The sequence below is a fragment of the Hylobates moloch genome, unplaced genomic scaffold (assembly GCF_009828535.3).
Source record: "Hylobates moloch isolate HMO894 unplaced genomic scaffold, HMol_V3 SCAFFOLD_1, whole genome shotgun sequence".
In the NCBI taxonomy this organism is placed as follows: domain Eukaryota; kingdom Metazoa; phylum Chordata; class Mammalia; order Primates; family Hylobatidae; genus Hylobates; species Hylobates moloch.
Window position 1 is genome coordinate 40,520,320 of NW_026652276.1, and position 9,992 is coordinate 40,530,311.

General features: G+C 40.2%; 1 protein-coding gene across 2 annotated transcripts in view; it reads left to right on the forward strand.

Moving 5' to 3' along the window:
• Positions 1–9,992, forward strand: part of LOC116810447 (cation channel sperm-associated targeting subunit tau-like) — a 122,260-nt gene that overhangs the window by 59,317 nt on the left and 52,951 nt on the right. The gene's annotated exons all lie outside the window — the stretch shown is intronic.

Here is a 9,992-nt window from a genome sequence, read left to right on the forward strand (position 1 = left end):
AAAAAAAGGAATTGCTATAAATGAAAAAAAGGATTAAAGGGTTCAATGTGTGCCAATTGAATGCAATTGGCACACATTGAACCCTTTAATCCTTTCACCACCCTCCAGGTGCCCTGCTGGCCCTGGCCCTCCAGGTGCCGGCCAGGCCCCCACTCACTCACGTTCAGCAGCCGGTGCCCGGCGCCCTCCTGGTTCTTGTTCTTAGGCAGGGCCGTCGTGCCCTGGTCCAGGGCGTAAGGGACAGAAGAAGCCTCCGACCCTTTAATGTGCAAGATATCCAGGCTGCTGTAGGGATTCTTCTGCAATAGCGGAGTGGGGGACGGGACTTGGACCCGCCCGCTGCGGTTATCAAGTGTGCTGAAAGGCCTATTTGTCTCTTGGGGTGGCTCCATCTCTCCATCTTCCGGGGCCTGTCTGCGCCCAACGGACGGCCCGCTACTGCGCAGGCGCGGCCCTCCCGCAGCCTTTCCCGCATTTTCCCTGCGCCTGCGTGCAGCCTAGTGACCCACTCAGGCCGGGCCCATGCTGGGAGTGGCGGCGGGAGGCCAGCTTTGGAGGCATGCGTGCTTAGCGAGCCTGGAGGGTCTGCTGCAAGCACTTGCCAGGCCATTTCAGTCTCCTTTAGAAGGAAGTCAGAGCACGCTGGTGGAGAGCAAGGCCCCTCATGGGGCCCAACCACTTTAGTTCACTGTCTTGTCCGCCCTTTAGCCCTCACGAGTCCTTTTCTCCCTGCACCATTTCTTTCTAGAAGATTTACAATATCAGTCATTACTTCCTCTACACTGTCCCGTGAGCTCTAGATGTTAAATATCCAACAGTCTACTTTGACATCTTTACCCAATTGTTCCACAGACACATAACATGTTAATATTCATCTTCCCTCTTAAACCTCTAGTGGGTTCCAAACTCATTTGGTGCAGCAATGTCATATCCACAAAATCTTAAAAATTTAGACACATTTTTAAATTCTGACCCTAAATATCTGAATCTTACTTACCTTTTCCCTTTATGGCACCTAATTTGGGACAGCTCACACACGAGACAATTGCAATGATTTACTCATGGGTCTGCCAACCTGCTGTCATCCGTCCCTTTCACTGGCCCCTATTAGTCCTTTGCAGTAACGGATGGAGCTGAAGGCAATTATCCTAAGCAGACTAACACAGGAACAGAAAACCAAATACCAAATGTTCTCACTTATAAATGCGAGCTAAACAATGAGAACACATGGACACAAAGAGGGGAGCAACAGACAATGGGGCCTACTTGATGGCGAAGGGTGGGAGGAGGGAGAGGATCAAAAACTACCTTTTGGGTACTAGGCTTATTACCTGGGTGATGAAATAATCTGTACACCCCCATGACACAAAATTTATAACAAACCTGCACATGTATCCTTGAACCTAAAATAAAAGTTAAATTAAAAATATAAATAAATACAAACAGAACAAAACCAGAAAATTCCAGAACTTCTTTACTGTACACAAAAATCTAAATTTCTTAATATGGAAACCAAAGGTCTGCAAAATGTACTGTCCTAGCTCAGGATCATTATTTATTCCTCTTATTTTTGGAATCTATTCTTCTTTTATTCAAGGACCAGCTCAAAGGTCAGCTTTTAGTTAACTCTTATATCCCCATACACATATCCTAAAGGCAGAGTTAACTGCTGTATCCAAGCTACTTCTTGGCATATCCTTGTCAGCCTAAATAACAGAGAGGGAGACTCTCTGAAAGAAAATGATGTTTATTCAGGAGTAGGCATTGCAATAAGAATACAAGTGCCACAGTAAACTACGTGCATATACAGGGAGGTCAAGGAAGACAACAGTCTTTAAAGCAAAAATGATTGTTTTGAGAGAATTATCCTTGGCTACAAGGATCAGTAACAAGGATGTTGCCAGCTGGACATTGGACAGGCAGCTGCTAGGCAAATGTCCTCATAGAAGTATTTAAGGTTGTGATGGCCTTTGTGCAAGGTGTGGTTTTGTGCAGTCTTTTATGATAGTCCTCATTATCAGGCATCTGCACATGAAAATCCTCCTTTCATGGCCTTCCCCAGCTCTATTTGTTAGGATTTTTAACACAATGACTACAACTTGATTTTGACAACTTTCACATCCTATTAGTGGGCTCACACTATTAGTTGCTAATCTCAAAAGAGAGAGTTCTTTAGGGGCAGGAACCTGCACCTCACCTTGTGCTCCTCAGAGTACATGGCCCAATATCCCAAGGCCCTTAACACGTTTGTCATTATTTCAGATTTATACTATGTGGTGTGTTAATTATTGCACCCAATGAAACTTGCTGTCCAGCAGCTCACTCTGTTCTTAGGGTTCATGTTATGCAACATTAAGTACACAGCATCACAGATGAAGTCATCTTATTTTTTAAAAAAATCTAATCAAACCGCCTGACCTAACCTCCAGTCTACAGGAAATTCAGGAGATTGAGGAACAAATTAAGTGATGTCATTAGGAAAAAGTCAGACAATTACAAAATGTAGGTGGGGCACTCTAAAGCAAAACTAGCTTGGACTCTTCAAAAACTTGTCATGGGAAATTAGAATGGTACCGCCAACTCTGGAAAACAGCTTGGCAGTTTGTAACTACATACAACCCATCAATTTCACTCCTGGGCACTTATCTTAAAGAAATGAAAACTTAATGTTCACAAAAACTTGCACATGAATGTCCACAGGAGCATTATTCAGACTGGAATGAGCCCAGATACCCTTCAATAGGTCAATGAGTTAAACCAAACAAAACAGTAAAAGGAAATAACTATTGATACACACAACAGCTGATGACTCAGAAAAAAAGAGATCAACAGGAAAAAAGCGAATCCCATAAAATTACATACTGTATGATTCAATTATAACATTATTGAAATGACAGAGTTTTAGAAACTGAGCTCTTTGTACCTGGCCAAGGGCTCTGATCAGCAAGGTGCCCGTGTGTTATCTACCCAGTGCAGTGCTTCACCAGGTTGGCAATAAAAGTATTTTAAGTCAGTGAGTAATGAGAAACCATGATGCCCTACCAATTGGACTGGATCAGCTTGCATGTCAACCTACTCCACTGTAAGCTGGAGAAAGTTACATGAATTCTCATCAACAGCTTTAGCAATATGCCTCAAGTATCACTGTGAGATCATTCCCTACTTCCTGGAGACATGCCTTAGCAGTGAACTTCTTCCAAATTTCCCTGTCATCACAGTCAAACAATTTTTGAGAGACACCAGAAACATCAGGGAAAACAGAGTCCTCTGTACAAGTCCTTCATCAGGGAATACTCAGTGTTTTTCCCTGATGAAGGACTTGTACAGGGCTACTAGCTGCTCAGGTTTATACGCCTCCTGGGTCATTAGGAGATCTGAAGTCTAAGTTGTATTTCCCAGACCTGGAAGAATTCAAAGGCAACTATGCCCATGCCAGTTACATATTATCAATGTAGCCAGCTTTCCCAAGTGCATTCCACAGCAGCTCTAGCCTTCTTTATTCTCTAGGATATATAGCTTTCTATTGCTGCCATAACCAATCACCACCAATTTAGCAGCTTAGTCAGCATACACTTGCTATCTTACAGTTCTGTATGTCAAAAGTCTGACATGGGCAGCACCAGGCCAAAACCAAGGTGTCCACAGAGCTGCATTCCTTTCTTGGCTGTAGGGGAGGATTTGTTTCCTTGCTCATTTGGGATACTCATAGAACTCGGTTCCTCGTGGTTATGTGACTGAAATCCATTTCCTTGCTCATTGTCGGCCAAGGGCCATACTCAGCTGCAAGGTCATCACTCTCCTTGGCTCATGGCCGCCTCTTCCATCTTCAAAGCCAGCAGTATCACAACTTCTGACCTAACCACAGACATAAAAGGCTTTCTTCTCTGCTTTTAAGGACTCATAAGATTACACTGGACCCTTCTGGATAATACAGGATAATGTCCCCGTTTTAAGGTTCATAACTTTAATCATATCTGCAAATCGCTTTGGCCACGTAACGTAGTATATTCACAAGTTCCAGGGATTAGGACATGGACATCTTTAGAGACATTATGCAGCCTACCACAATCCCCCACATTGGCAGCAGCTTTCTTACATTTCTCTTTGATGACACTGCTCAAGTGTGCTAAGCCTTGGCTCTAATGAGCATGGCTTCCCTCAAGTTTGCTGACGGGGAAGATTATGAACTCCTATACTGCCAGCTTATTGCCAGAATGAGAACCATTGCTGGTCACTGGAACTAACAGGATGCCTTCAGAATTGCCAGCAAATTCACAATTCTGTGACAGCAGGGAGAATCCCTTTTCGGCAGCTCCAGCCTTACAAACAGCAAAAGAGATTCCTAGTATAATGTTCACTCCAAATTTAGACCTATTCTCAGGGTCAACCATCTCTATCATCAATTTGTCAATCCTCTTGTGTTCTATAACATTCAGTTGCTTGCTAATCAGGGCAGGCCCAATAGTTTTATTGATGTGCTCAACAGCCTTTGAAACATTTTTTCCCATAGCTAGTCTTCTCCTCATCTTGAGCTCTAGGGTCTCATACACAACAGCTGAGGTACCATTGGATATAGTTCTGAAGAGATCTTTCCCAGTGCAGGACCCATCTCAAGAGTGGGATTTCCTGGAAAGCCAGAAACCTCTCTGACAAAGAGCTGGAGAACAGAGATGGTGAATTTCTACTCCTATTTCTTGTCACTCAAAAAAAAGGGACAGAGGAAAGGGTACTGCAAATGTCAACTGGGAGCCTACAAGCTCACAGGGCTCTCCTTTATTCCCCTGAGCCTTGCCCTGCTCAGCCTCTTTTGCTACGTAGATTTTTTAAAGCTCCCTCTATGACCCTGATGTACAACCAGATATGAGAACCACTAGTACAGATTATAATGAGAAGCAACTTTTTAGTTACTTCTAGGTAAAAATTTTAGGTTATAAAATTTTAGGTTATATAATTTTTCAAACAAAAGATACATTCCCTTTTTATTGGTCATGATGTAGAGCATCTTTCAAGCTAAATTATATTATAATTATTACATGATACTCAATCACTAAGCCAGTTTCAGAAAAGACAAATTTCATATTTCAATTTATTCAGTAAGGGGAGGTCAAAAATGAAGGCTTTTTTTCCCTTCTACCATATTCGCTAAATTTATGTTTAAACCTGATATATATTTTATAACACTATTTAAGTTATGGCTTTTTCTAAACCAGTGCTTTTTAAGGTAATAGTTATAAATACAACTGTTTTGAGAAAATAGGAAATAAAAACTTTCACTTGCTGGTTTCTAGTTCATTATCCCCTTTGTCATTAAGATGATAATGCTATGCAAATTAATATTTAGATATAAATAGCAAACACAATTTTAACATTTTTCATAATATTGAGAGATGTTTCAGTATTATATAATCAAAAAACTATTACAAATACACATGTACACATCTTATAAAAATACATTTAAAAACAAAAATGGGACAAATACTGGGTCATTATTCCTCCAAAGGTGAGCTGGTATTATGAAGAGGCTTTGATTTCTTTATCTTTATCAGGATATTCTTCCACCTCTGAGGAGAACATTAACTCTGGAGAAGAAAATGAACAGATCATACTTAAAATTGTTTCCCAGTGCCTCCAACAGAGTTGTATGGCTTATTTATAAATAGTCCTTTAAAAAATTGACATAATATATACTAATAGAAAGCCCTCAAGCAAGATTTCTTGACAGTGAAATCTGATTTAAAAGGTAAGCTGATAACAAATGTACAAGTTTTACATTTTAAAATATTTAAATTTTAAATTATAAACCCCTTAAAAGTAAAATGTAATAGAGACAATATACAAAATCCTACCTGGAAATTTAAGTCACTTAGAGAATCAAAGATCATTAAACAGCTAAAATGTCTAATTCTACAGTGATCAGATCATCTGAAACATAGCGGACAGATACAGAGGAAGGACTTGGAACTAACAAGAGATGTGTGCCAGGATATTTTAAATGGGTCATCCCATTTAATCATCAAAACAACGCAAGAAGCCAGGTATTATCATCTCATTTTATACTTACTTTTTAAATCCACATGTTGTATGACTAACATGGCCTTAAAAGAACAGGATTCTGGAAATATTTAGACTGAATACTGCACAATCCAGATGCAGTTTTGATGCCAACCGCAATGTAGAATGTTATTAGCTGACATTTTCTACATTTAAACTATTACTTAGCATAGATGTTGGCGAAATTCTGCACGCTAAGGCTTCTGAGGCAGATAGGTTGTAAATAGTTGGTCAAATCAAAAATAAAATAATAACCAAGCCCAGAAAATATCCATAAAAGATGTTTGGCCAGGCGCAGTGGCTCATGCCTGTAATCCCAGCACTTTGGGAGGCCGAGGCGGGCAGATCACGAGGTCAGGAGATTGAGAATGTCCTGGCTAACATGGTGAAACCCCATCTTTACTAAAATACTAAAAATTAGCCGGGCGTGGTGGCGGGCACCTGTAGTCCCAGCTACTTGGGAGGCTGAGGCAGGAGAATGACGTGAACCTGGGAGGTGGAGCTTGCAGTGAGCCGAGATCGACCCACCGTACTCCAGCCTGGGTGACACAGCAAGACTCCATCTCCAAAAAAGATATTCAAGGGTAAAACTGTTGAACATTGGCCAAGGAAACACAATTTACAATACAAATACTAAACAGTTCCTCAAGCAGCATAAAAGGTTAGCAGTTTGCTAATATGATGATTCTTCTTCAGGTGTTCCAGAAGGGGTCTGGGGACTAGAGAAGAGTGAATCACTGCACACTGAGCATGTTAAAAGAGTACTAAACACTGTTAGACAATGAACGGTTAGGAATTTGTACCAAATAGAGGAGGAAGAATAATTCACTTGAGTATGTGTCTGACAGAGAAGCTATGTAGACGAAGCATGATTTATTTCAAAATTAAGAGATACTTTCATCAGCAGGAGACTAAGCGAAGTGAAGAGCAAAGACTTTTTCTAAATTACTTGAAGGGTTCCAAGAGAAGAAATACCTCCTGAAAATGCACAAGGGCCACAGAAGCCCCTCATTAAGTAGTTCCAGACTCAAGCCCTCCTAGACACTCCTCCCTGCTTCTCTTGGCATTCTGTTACACCACTTTATTTTCTCTCTTCTTGTATCATTTTAATTTAAATGTGTCTTTGTTATTGGAATATTATAAGCTATACCTATTAAAAGGAGGTTTATAAAACCATTATAGAAGATTTCAGGATATTCTTATACTATTTTTTTCTTTAATACCTTCACTAAGATCCATGCCTGGCCTATAAGACAAAAATAGCCAAGATAATCCAACCAGAAGAGCCACCACGAGATTCACCACAATCCATGGCTGGAGAATCTGTTCCTCAATTCCTGCTTCCCTAAAAATGTAGAAATACTCATTAGAAGTGCCTTCAGTTTGGTTCATATACACAAATATATCTATTTTATGAACTTTAAGAAAAAACAGCAGTCCTCTCCTAGAGAAATAACAAGTAAAGCGTGAAAGAAAATATAATTTCCCTGTAAAATATACTACATATATAATGACAACAAGGGTTCAAAGGTTAAACTCTAAACAGATCTGCTCTATACATTCATATAAATGCAAAGTTAGTATTCCCAAAAAAATTCTCTAAAAGTTTTCCTTCCAACTACCATGACATTAGTCATCAATAAAGTATCTTTGCTTTCTCTTTACCTAATGTCCCTAGCCGCTCTCTCCAAAAAGACTACTTTTGGATGCTACATGCAGCATTCGGGGACAAAAAAAAAAAAAAAAAGACTGCTTCTCTAAGTTTTATGAACTAGAATCTCAGCCATCCTGTCAGCTTCATGGCTGGCCACTGATCTGCAGATGTTGGTTCTCCCTATTCTGCTCTTTCTAGCATTGCTTGGTTTTCTGAATCTATCCCAGCTACTCACTCCCATCACTGTTCTGGGGTATGAAACTCCCTGATAGGGGGTAAGAATGCAGGGCTCCTTCCGTCCATCGTATGATGATTTATTTTAAAACTATCACTTGGCTGGGTGCAGTGGCTCATGCCTATAATCCCAACACTCTGGGAGGCCAAGGTGGGTGGATCACCTGAGGTCAGAAGTTCAAGAACAGCCTGGCCAACATGGTGAAACCCCATTTCTACAAAAATACAAAAATTAGCCAGGCATGATGGTGGGTGCCTCTAATCCCAGCAACTCGGGAGGCTAAGACTGCAGAATCACTTAAACCCAGGAGGCGGTAGCTGCAGTGAGCCGAGATAGTGCCATTGCACTCCAGCCTGGGCGATACAGCTAGACTCCATCTCGAAAAAAAACAAACGAAAAAACTATAACTTGAAGATCTAAAACAGATTTTTAAAAGGAAGATATTTCATTAAAAATGCAGGTGGACATAACAATAGTCACCCATTAACCAAAAGAATAAGTAGTTTCTTGCCATAGATTTGGAAACAAAAATGGAGCCTTCATTATTTGTAGATGAAAAAGAATGCAAGGATAAGAAAAGTTGCTGTTACTGCCATTAACGATTGTTAATGTCATTGTGAATTCTTACCAGAGGCTGCCATTAACAGAAGAAGGTGTGTAAAGGTGGATTCTGTCACTTGTCATTTGCTGACTCAGAGATAGTATAAGAGCAGTAAAGTACACTGAGAAAAAGACAAATGAAATTACTAATAATTTTTAACAACCTGGCTTATTTTGAATTTATAGATTAATATTGAAAATAATCTATATATTCCATGCTCATGGGTAGGAAGAATCAATATTGTGAAAATGGCCATACTGCCCAAGGTAATTTATAGATTCAATGCCATCCCCATCAAGCTACCAATGACTTTCTTCACAGAATTGGAAAAAACTACTTTAAAGTTCATATGGAACCAAAAAAGAGCCTGCATCGCCAAGTCAATCCTAAGCCAAAAGAACAAAGCTGGAGGCATCACCCTACCTGACTTCAAACTATACTACAAGGCTACAGTAACCAAAACAGCATGGTACTGGTACCACAACAGAGACATAGATCAATGGAACAGAACACAGCCCTCAGAAATGATGCCGCATATCTACAACTATCTGATCTTTGACAAACCTGACAAAAACAAGAAATGGGGAAAGGATTCCCTATCTAATAAATGGTGCTGGGAAAACTGGCTAGCCATATGTAGAAAGCTGAAACTGGATCCCTTCCTTACACCTTATACAAAAATTAATTCGAGATGGATTAAAGACTTAAATGTTAGACCTAAAACCATTAAAATCCTACAAGAAAACCTAGGCAATACCATTGAGGACATAGGCGTGGGCAAGGACTTCATGTCTAAAACACCAAAAGCAATGGCAACAAAAGCCAAAATTGACAAATGGGATCTAATTAAACTAAAGAGCTTCTGCACAGCAAAAGAAACTACCATCAGAGTGAACAGGCAACCTACAGAATGGGAGAAAATTTTTGCAACCTACTCATCTGACAAAGGGCTAATATCCAGAATCTACAATGAACTCAAACATATTTACAAGAAAAAAACAAACAACCCCATCAAAAAGTGGGCAAAGGACATGAACAGACACTTCTCAAAAGAAGACATTTATGTAGCCAAAAAACACATGGAGAAATGCTCATCATCACTGGCCATCAGAGAAATGCAAATCAAAACCACAGTGAGATACCATCTCACACCAGTTAGAATGGCCATCATTAAAAAATCAGGAAACAACAGGTGCTGGAGAGGATGTGGAGAAATAGGAACACTTTTACACTGTTGGTGGGACTGTAAACTAGTTCAACCATTGTGGAAGTCAGTGTGGCGATTCCTCAGGGATCTAGAACTAGAAATACATTTGACCCAGCCATCCCATTACTGGGTATATACCCAAAGGACTATAAATCATGCTGCTATAAAGACACATGCACACGTATGTTTATTGCGGCACTATTCACAATAGCAAAGAGTTGGAACCAACCCAAATGTCCAACAA